The sequence below is a fragment of the Sinocyclocheilus anshuiensis genome, unplaced genomic scaffold, assembly GCF_001515605.1.
Source record: "Sinocyclocheilus anshuiensis isolate Anshui unplaced genomic scaffold, SAMN03320099.WGS_v1.1 scaffold376, whole genome shotgun sequence".
NCBI lineage: Eukaryota > Metazoa > Chordata > Actinopteri > Cypriniformes > Cyprinidae > Sinocyclocheilus > Sinocyclocheilus anshuiensis.
In genome coordinates this window covers 981,534-989,745 of record NW_015558600.1, presented here as the reverse complement: position 1 = coordinate 989,745, position 8,212 = coordinate 981,534, and the positions used below count along the sequence as shown (strand labels likewise).

The following is an 8,212-nucleotide window of genomic DNA, read 5'->3' as shown; positions in this document are numbered from 1 at the left end:
GAGTCAGATCCTGGCAGGGAGTCGGAATTCGGCACAACACCTGTTGTCAGTCAGAAAAAAAGGCTCCGGTCAACTCCCAACATGAAAAATGACACGATGAATAATGTTAGTTTGCTGTTAACAAGTGAAAACATCTTAAAATATCGCAGTTTTGCATAAAACAGAAATAATATACTAACCTTTCGTCGAGTTAACGGTGCATTTCTCTTTTGTCCTTTTACAGCCACTTCCACCAAACAGTCAAAAAAGAAATCTCCCTTGCCATTGGTCAGTTTTTCGCGGGCAAGTTCACTACCGTAAATTGATTTACAGTAGTGAGGAAATACAGTAGTGACTGTATATCTTCCCATAATCCTTTGCGGTTTACAGTAAAATACTGTATACACGTTTTACAGTATATTACTGTACATATTACAGCATAATACTGTTCAAATTACAAAAATCAGTTACAGTGTATCCTTCACAAGAAATGCAATCCCAGAATGCATTACAATTAAATTCTGATTTTAAATATAACTATAGATCTGTCTTATTATAAAACAAAACTCAATTCTTGTTCCATAAATTTTTGTGCTTTATTAGAGGGACCCAGTAACTTCACATTGGAAATAACTGTAAGCATTGGTCGAGTCATTTATGCAGATCTCTTGCGGAGCACTTCTTGATGTTTAGGATGCTGCATTAGAAGCTTCAAATCACAAATAGCAGCCATTTGCCAACAGGAGACAGCAAAGCATTGGAACAGTGATTCTGTGCATCTGTGTATATGTACATAAATCTGGGATTAAAAATTAAAGCATTTATTAAGAAAGTAAAAAAATAAATACAGATTTATAATAAAAAAAACTCTGCAATGTTAATAACACAAACTCTGCCATTGTGAGATACAATTAACTTAGACATCACTTTAAGGTTAAAACAATTGCATATACCTTATACATGTAGTAATAGTTATCATTAACTATTATAATGTTGAAACTATAAATGTCAACATTATAAAGACACAATTTCTCATTCATTAATTTGTTATCATTCAAGTTTTCTTAGTGTCTTCTTCATGCTTATCACGCTTCTGTAATATTCTTGGGAAAAGCTTTGAGATCTTGGGCTTTCCATGTGCTCTTTTGATTTCTGAATGTTCCACGGATTCAGGGATGGACCGCAAAGACCCGAATCCTGAGCTGTGAGATGAGACCTTTGAGCGTGATGAGCTAAAAACTGAACTGCTGTCAGCTCCTGATCGTGATCTGAATGAACTGTAAGCAGAACTTCCCACAGACCAACTGTCCGACCGCTCATCTCCACTCACTGGGGAAAATAAAATGAAATCAGAAAAAGATTTTAAATTTTTATAGAACTAACAATTAAACTCCGCACACCTGACGACAATAGATAGGTGTGTTGGAGGCAAAGACCAACCAGGTCAAAAAACTAAAAAGCAAACTAAAAGTTGTTACCATCTTACATTAGGGACTCGTCTGACTTTATTAATAAGATTTCTGAGCTAAACGGTTTACCTGAAACTTCTTTATTACTAACTTTGGACATAACAAGCCTTTATACTAACATCTCACATGAGAAAGGACTCAGTGCCCTTAGACATTATTTTTTGTCACGTGGTGATGCCATTCCACCTTCGGAGTTCCTAATCGAGATGGCTTCATATGTCTTGAAGTACAATTATTTCAATTTTGATAAAGATTTTTTTCTTCAGATTAGCGGTACAGCTATGGGGTCGATTTTTGCCCCAAATTATGCTAATTTGTTTATGGGTTACTTCAAAACATTGTTATGTATTTGATGCTCAAAAAAATCCTTTTTGTTCACGCATTGTCAAATGGTATAGGTATATTGATTAAATAATTTTGTATTTTTTTGGGAGATAAAAATGAAGTTGAAGAGTTTGTGTCGATTCTTAATAACTTTGAGGAAGATTTGGAGTTTACCTTGGAGTTTAACTCGTTGCGAGGGCATTTCTTAGATATGTGGGTCCAAAAAAATGATGATAAATTGATAACGACTTTGTACACTAAGGACACGGATCGTAATACTTTGTTACTTGCAACCAGCTTTCATCCGACTTCTTTAAAAAAGGGACTTCCTAAGAGCCAATTTTATAGACTGAGGAGGATTTGTTATTCTGACGAAGATTTTACTGATAAATCATTAATCATGAAAAATAAGTTTTTGGATAGGGGTTACCCTTCTGAATGGATTGAAGAAGTGTTTAATAGTGCTTTTCAAAAGACACGTTCTGAGTTGTTAAAAAGAAAACGAAAAAAGTAAAAAAAAAAATTATTTTACTTTTATTACAACGCTTTCAACCAAGTCTTATCTTATGAGATCGATTTTTAAGAAATATTGGTATTTGTTGTCCTCTGACCCGGAGTTGGGTACCATTTTTCAGCATCCTCAATGACTTTTATCCAGTCACATCAGTTCACGTGGTTGTGATTCATTCAGATGGTCAACCTTATGTCAACTCTAAATGGGTCAGGCAATATTGTGAGATGTTGTGTTCACTTATATAGCCTGTTGATTAAGAAGTGCCACTAGGGAGAGTTGTTGTAAAAGATGAGGATATGCATGCATGTAAGAGTGTGTGATTTTCATGCAGTGGCTGAGTAAAGACGAATATGTGCGAGATAAGAGTGTTCTTTCCTGATTTATGCTGGTGACACATCTGGACGATTTACTTCACAGCAGGTGTTGAAAGGGTCCCAATTTTATGATGTGGTAACAAATTTATGACAATTTAGACTATTACATTTTTATTTATTTTATTTATTTTTATTTATTTATTTATTTAACAGGGACAATTGACAGTTATTGACAGCCCCAGAATTAGCTACAAAGCTACATTTCATCTGTAGTACCTGGGCAGAAGAGAAAACCACACATTCGCCAAAACATTTATCCACAATAAAAATAAGAATAAAATTCCTCACCTAGCAAATGAGAACACATTCCCAAAAAAACAAAAAACAAGCGTTTTCAAACATAACTTAAATTGTGCAAAAGTAGAACACTGTCTGATATTAATTGGTATATTGTTCCAGTTATTAACAGCTCTTACAGAAAAAGCTGAACAACCAAAATTAGTAGCTCTAAAATGTGCTTCACAATCACCTCCTGAAGAAGCTCTTGTTTGTCTTGTGTTCTCAGCACGCAAAAAGACAAATTATTTCAGCGGGGTGGTGCAAGAATATTACCAATTTTGTACATTAAAAAACAACTGTAAAATAAAACAAAATTATCAAAAGTAAAAAATATATATATTTTTAATTATGAGACAATGATGATATCTTTTTAGTTTCTTGTCAAGTATTTTTAAGGCACGTTTATATAAACTATATAAAGGTCTGAGAGTTGATTTTCCTGCTTGTGACCAGGTTGTAAAACAATAAGAAAATTGAAAAAAAAAAAACATTGACTGCAAAAACACTTACAGCTTCTGTTGAAAGTTGACTCTGTATAAATTTAAAATTTCTAAGTTAAGAGTGTCACAGCACAAACCATTTTTGGACATGCTTTTCAAATGTCAGGTGAGAATCTAAAATAATTCCAAGGTTTTTTATCATTAAGTAATTTTTCACCATTTCACAACAAAACAGATGGGATTTGTGGAAAACATGAGTTCTTAATATTTTAATATAAAAAAAGGTCACAGTGAGACCAAAGTGTACTGAAACAGCCAAAAAAAAAAAAAAAAGACACTCACTGCTGGGTGGTGGAAGTTCAATGCTGTTATATCGTTTTATGGCTCCTGACTCATAACTTGTGTGAGACGAATCTCTGGAACGTGATGATCCAAAAACTGTGTCTGCTCCTGATCGTGATCTGAATGAACCATAAGCAGAACTTCCCAGAGACCATGAATCAGATCCATCATCTCCACTCACTGTAATAATGAAAACAGAGAGCAGATCAATAGTAGAACATTCACATTAATGCATCTGACAGACACTTTCATCTAAAGCGACTGACATGGCATTGAAGGAATACATTAATCATTGTATGTGGTTTGTGATCCATTCAGATAGTCAACCTTATGTCAACCCTAAATGGGTCAGGGAATGGAGGATTCACTTCACTGCAGCACTTTGGTTCACACAGAAACAGAACAGTATATGATTACAGTGTTCATTATGGGTTAATTGATTTTGACCCCGCAGCTCTCATCTGGTTTCATAATGAAGCTGAACAGGGTTTAACCTCGTCAGTATCAGGATGGAAAACTCTCTGAGAAAAATGTTACTATTTAAAACTACATCTAAAAAGCTATAAAACAATGAAGTCAAAACACATCTGAGACTGTGTGCGGAAAATATTCATACAATGTTATGATTTTGTTTCATATCAGGTTTGCATTCGTTGCCATAAATGAAAGCATCAACATTACTATTTCTGAGAATTGAGAATGGAAGGAGATGTAAAAAGGGTACAAAATTTGTGATAGGGAAAAACGTGGTAACAAACTTATGACAATGTAGACTAAATTCAGGGAAAACAAGTGCAATAATGCTGTACAAATGGTCAAGTGGAGATAAAAGTGTACTGAAAATGCCAAATAAAACAAAAGACACTCACTGCTGGGTGGTGGAAATTCAATGCTGTTATATCGTTTTATGGACTCATAACTTGTGTGAGATGAATCTCTGGAACGTGATGATCCAAAAACTGTGTCTGCTCCTGATCGTGATCTGAATGAACCATAAGCAGAAATTTCCAGAGACCATGAATCAGATCCATCATCTCCACTCACTATAATAATGAAAACAGAGAGCAGATCAATAGTAGAACATTCACATAAATGCATTTGAAATACACTTTTATCCAGTCACATCACTTCACATGGTTGTGATTCATTCAGATGGTCAACCTTATGTCAACTCTAAAGAAACAGCCAAAAAAAAAAAAAAAAGACACTCACTGCTGGGTGGTGGAAGTTCAATGCTGTTATATCGTTTTATGGCTCCTGACTCATAACTTGTGTGAGACGAATCTCTGGAACGTGATGATCCAAAAACTGTGTCTGCTCCTGATCGTGATCTGAATGAACCATAAGCAGAACTTCCCAGAGACCATGAATCAGATCCATCATCTCCACTCACTGTAATAATGAAAACAGAGAGCAGATCAATAGTAGAACATTCACATTAATGCATCTGACAGACACTTTCATCTAAAGCGACTGACATGGCATTGAAGGAATACATTAATCATTGTATGTGGTTTGTGATCCATTCAGATAGTCAACCTTATGTCAACCCTAAATGGGTCAGGGAATGGAGGATTCACTTCACTGCAGCACTTTGGTTCACACAGAAACAGAACAGTATATGATTACAGTGTTCATTATGGGTTAATTGATTTTGACCCCGCAGCTCTCATCTGGTTTCATAATGAAGCTGAACAGGGTTTAACCTCGTCAGTATCAGGATGGAAAACTCTCTGAGAAAAATTTTACTATTTAAAACTACATCTAAAAAGCTATAAAACAATGAAGTCAAAACACATCTGAGACTGTGTGCGGAAAATATTCATACAATGTTATGATTTTGTTTCATATCAGGTTTGCATTCGTTGCCATAAATGAAAGCATCAACATTACTATTTCTGAGAATTGAGAATGGAAGGAGATGTAAAAAGGGTACAAAATTTGTGATAGGGAAAAACGTGGTAACAAACTTATGACAATGTAGACTAAATTCAGGGAAAACAAGTGCAATAATGCTGTACAAATGGTCAAGTGGAGATAAAAGTGTACTGAAAATGCCAAATAAAACAAAAGACACTCACTGCTGGGTGGTGGAAATTCAATGCTGTTATATCGTTTTATGTACTCATAACTTGTGTGAGATGAATCTCTGGAACGTGATGATCCAAAAACTGTGTCTGCTCCTGATCGTGATCTGAATGAACCATAAGCAGAAATTTCCAGAGACCATGAATCAGATCCATCATCTCCACTCACTATAATAATGAAAACAGAGAGCAGATCAATAGTAGAACATTCACATAAATGCATTTGAAATACACTTTTATCCAGTCACATCACTTCACGTGGTTGTGATTCATTCAGATGGTCAACCTTATGTCAACTCTAAATGGGTCAGGCAATATTGTGAGATGTTGTGTTCACTTATATAGCCTGTTGATTAAGAAGTGCCACTAGGGAGAGTTGTTGTAAAAGATGAGGATATGCATGCATGTAAGAGTGTGTGATTTTCATGCAGTGGCTGAGTAAAGACGAATATGTGCGAGATAAGAGTGTTCTTTCCTGATTTATGCTGGTGACACATCTGGACGATTTACTTCACAGCACTTTTGTTCACACAGAAACAGAACATTATGTGATTACGAAGTTCAAATTGTTTGATTTTGACCCTGCAGCTCTTGCCTGTTTTCCTAATAAAGTTAAACAGTGTTGAACCTGCTCAGTGTGTGATGGACACTTTAAACTCTTTAAAACTACATCTGAAAAGCTCTAAAACAATGAGGAAGAAACACATCTGAAACTGTGTGTGGAAAATGTTCATACAAGTTTATGATTTCACTCACTAGTCTGTGATCTGATGTCCTCACTCCATTTGTCCATTCGCTCTTTTGTTTTCTTTATAGCATCAATCTCTAGTAAAATCTTTCTGTCTATTTCCAAATGGCAGCCGTTGTTTTGTGCCACTGTCTCCTCAATCTTCTCCAGCAGCTCCTTGATCTGAGTGTCGTCACTCCTGTTCTGATTGTTGAGAACATGATACCTGTTCCCACATTTGTCCAGCAGCCACTGGAGATCCTGCCCTTCACTCTCAATGTGCTGCTCTATAGATGTGTCTAACAGAAAGTCTCCACGAGTGAACAACACTATAGTGTGACTCCAGACTCTCTCACCGAGAAGATCCAGATGCCCCTGCACTGCTTTTCTCAGTCTCTTTAAATCTAGTGTCCATACATATGATCAGTAGTACAGCATGTGGTCCTGGAGGACACAGAGACACACTGAGCAAAATCTCCTGTTTCAGTAACTCAGGACTGAACTCTACAGTGTAATTCATCCACCATCCTGGAGCTTCAATGACAGTGATGTGTCTGTCTGCTACTTCTCCATGTCTCCTCACACACTGAGCAGATGTCTTCAAGTCAAACTCCTCTCTGCCCAGGATAGTGTTTCCTGTTGAACTCTTACCAGCAGCTCTATACCCCATTAACACAATCCTCAGCTCTGAGAGATGGTGGGCATCCCCTGCAACAAATAACGAACAAACACATTCAATCAACAGTATATTGTACTGAGTATCTGTAAATATCTGTGCTATATACCTTTAATAAAATCCCTAAGTAATAAATTAAGTAAGTGATCATGTACAGTCATTATCACAAACCCCGACAGTGTGATCTGGACCCTGAGATGATGCTGAGCATTTAGGTTTGTATTATAAATGATGTACATGAAATAAGTGTAGATTTTAAGCATTCTTGACCAACAAACACTAACAGGTTTGACACACTGATCCAACAAAACCAAGAGTCACTGGAGGCTGGTGTTTGTTAGAGTTTGTTTAGTCAGTGTGAACTAGGGCCTGAACACTAAAGTAAAGTCTTTGTCTGTCTTCGTCTGAATGGGGGGGTTGCTGAAGTGTTCAGATGGGTGTAATGTTTAGAAAAGAAATGTCTTTTCATAAGAATGGTTGCTTTCTTTCAAATAGTTACAATGATAACAAGAATGTTTATGAACTATATGATTTCATTTGCATTCTTTATAAAACAAACATTTCCTCTTGAAGATCTCTGAGTTGCAGCTATACCCAACTCCAGCACAGAGACGAGTGACACGCAGTCACTGGCAGTGAGAATGAGGTTTAACAGGTATTTAATAGACATATCACTGAAACTGGATGTGGTGTCCCCACGGTGATCCGACAGACTGACACATCGACTGACATGCGTACAGCTCATATTGCTACCATGCTGAAAATCGTGGCTTCCTTCCTTAACCTTCGAGGACATCTTTGCTGATCAGCAGGTTCAATGTGGTTAAAGTTAAGGGTGGACTTTAGGAATAGGGACACATTAGATCCCAATGAGGCAGCATTCAGTAAAATGCTGTCAATTGTACAATTTATAGAAGTAAAATAAAAAAAAAAACAAATCAACATATAACTGACAGTCAAAAACTATAAACTGACATTCCCAGAATTCCCTGCATGAAACT

At 36.3% G+C, this 8,212-nt stretch overlaps 1 pseudogene; it reads right to left on the bottom strand.

Annotated features, from left to right (window-relative positions):
* Positions 1-894: 894 nt before the first annotated feature.
* Positions 895-8,212, bottom strand: part of LOC107680135 (GTPase IMAP family member 8-like) — a 16,081-nt pseudogene continuing 8,763 nt past the window's right edge.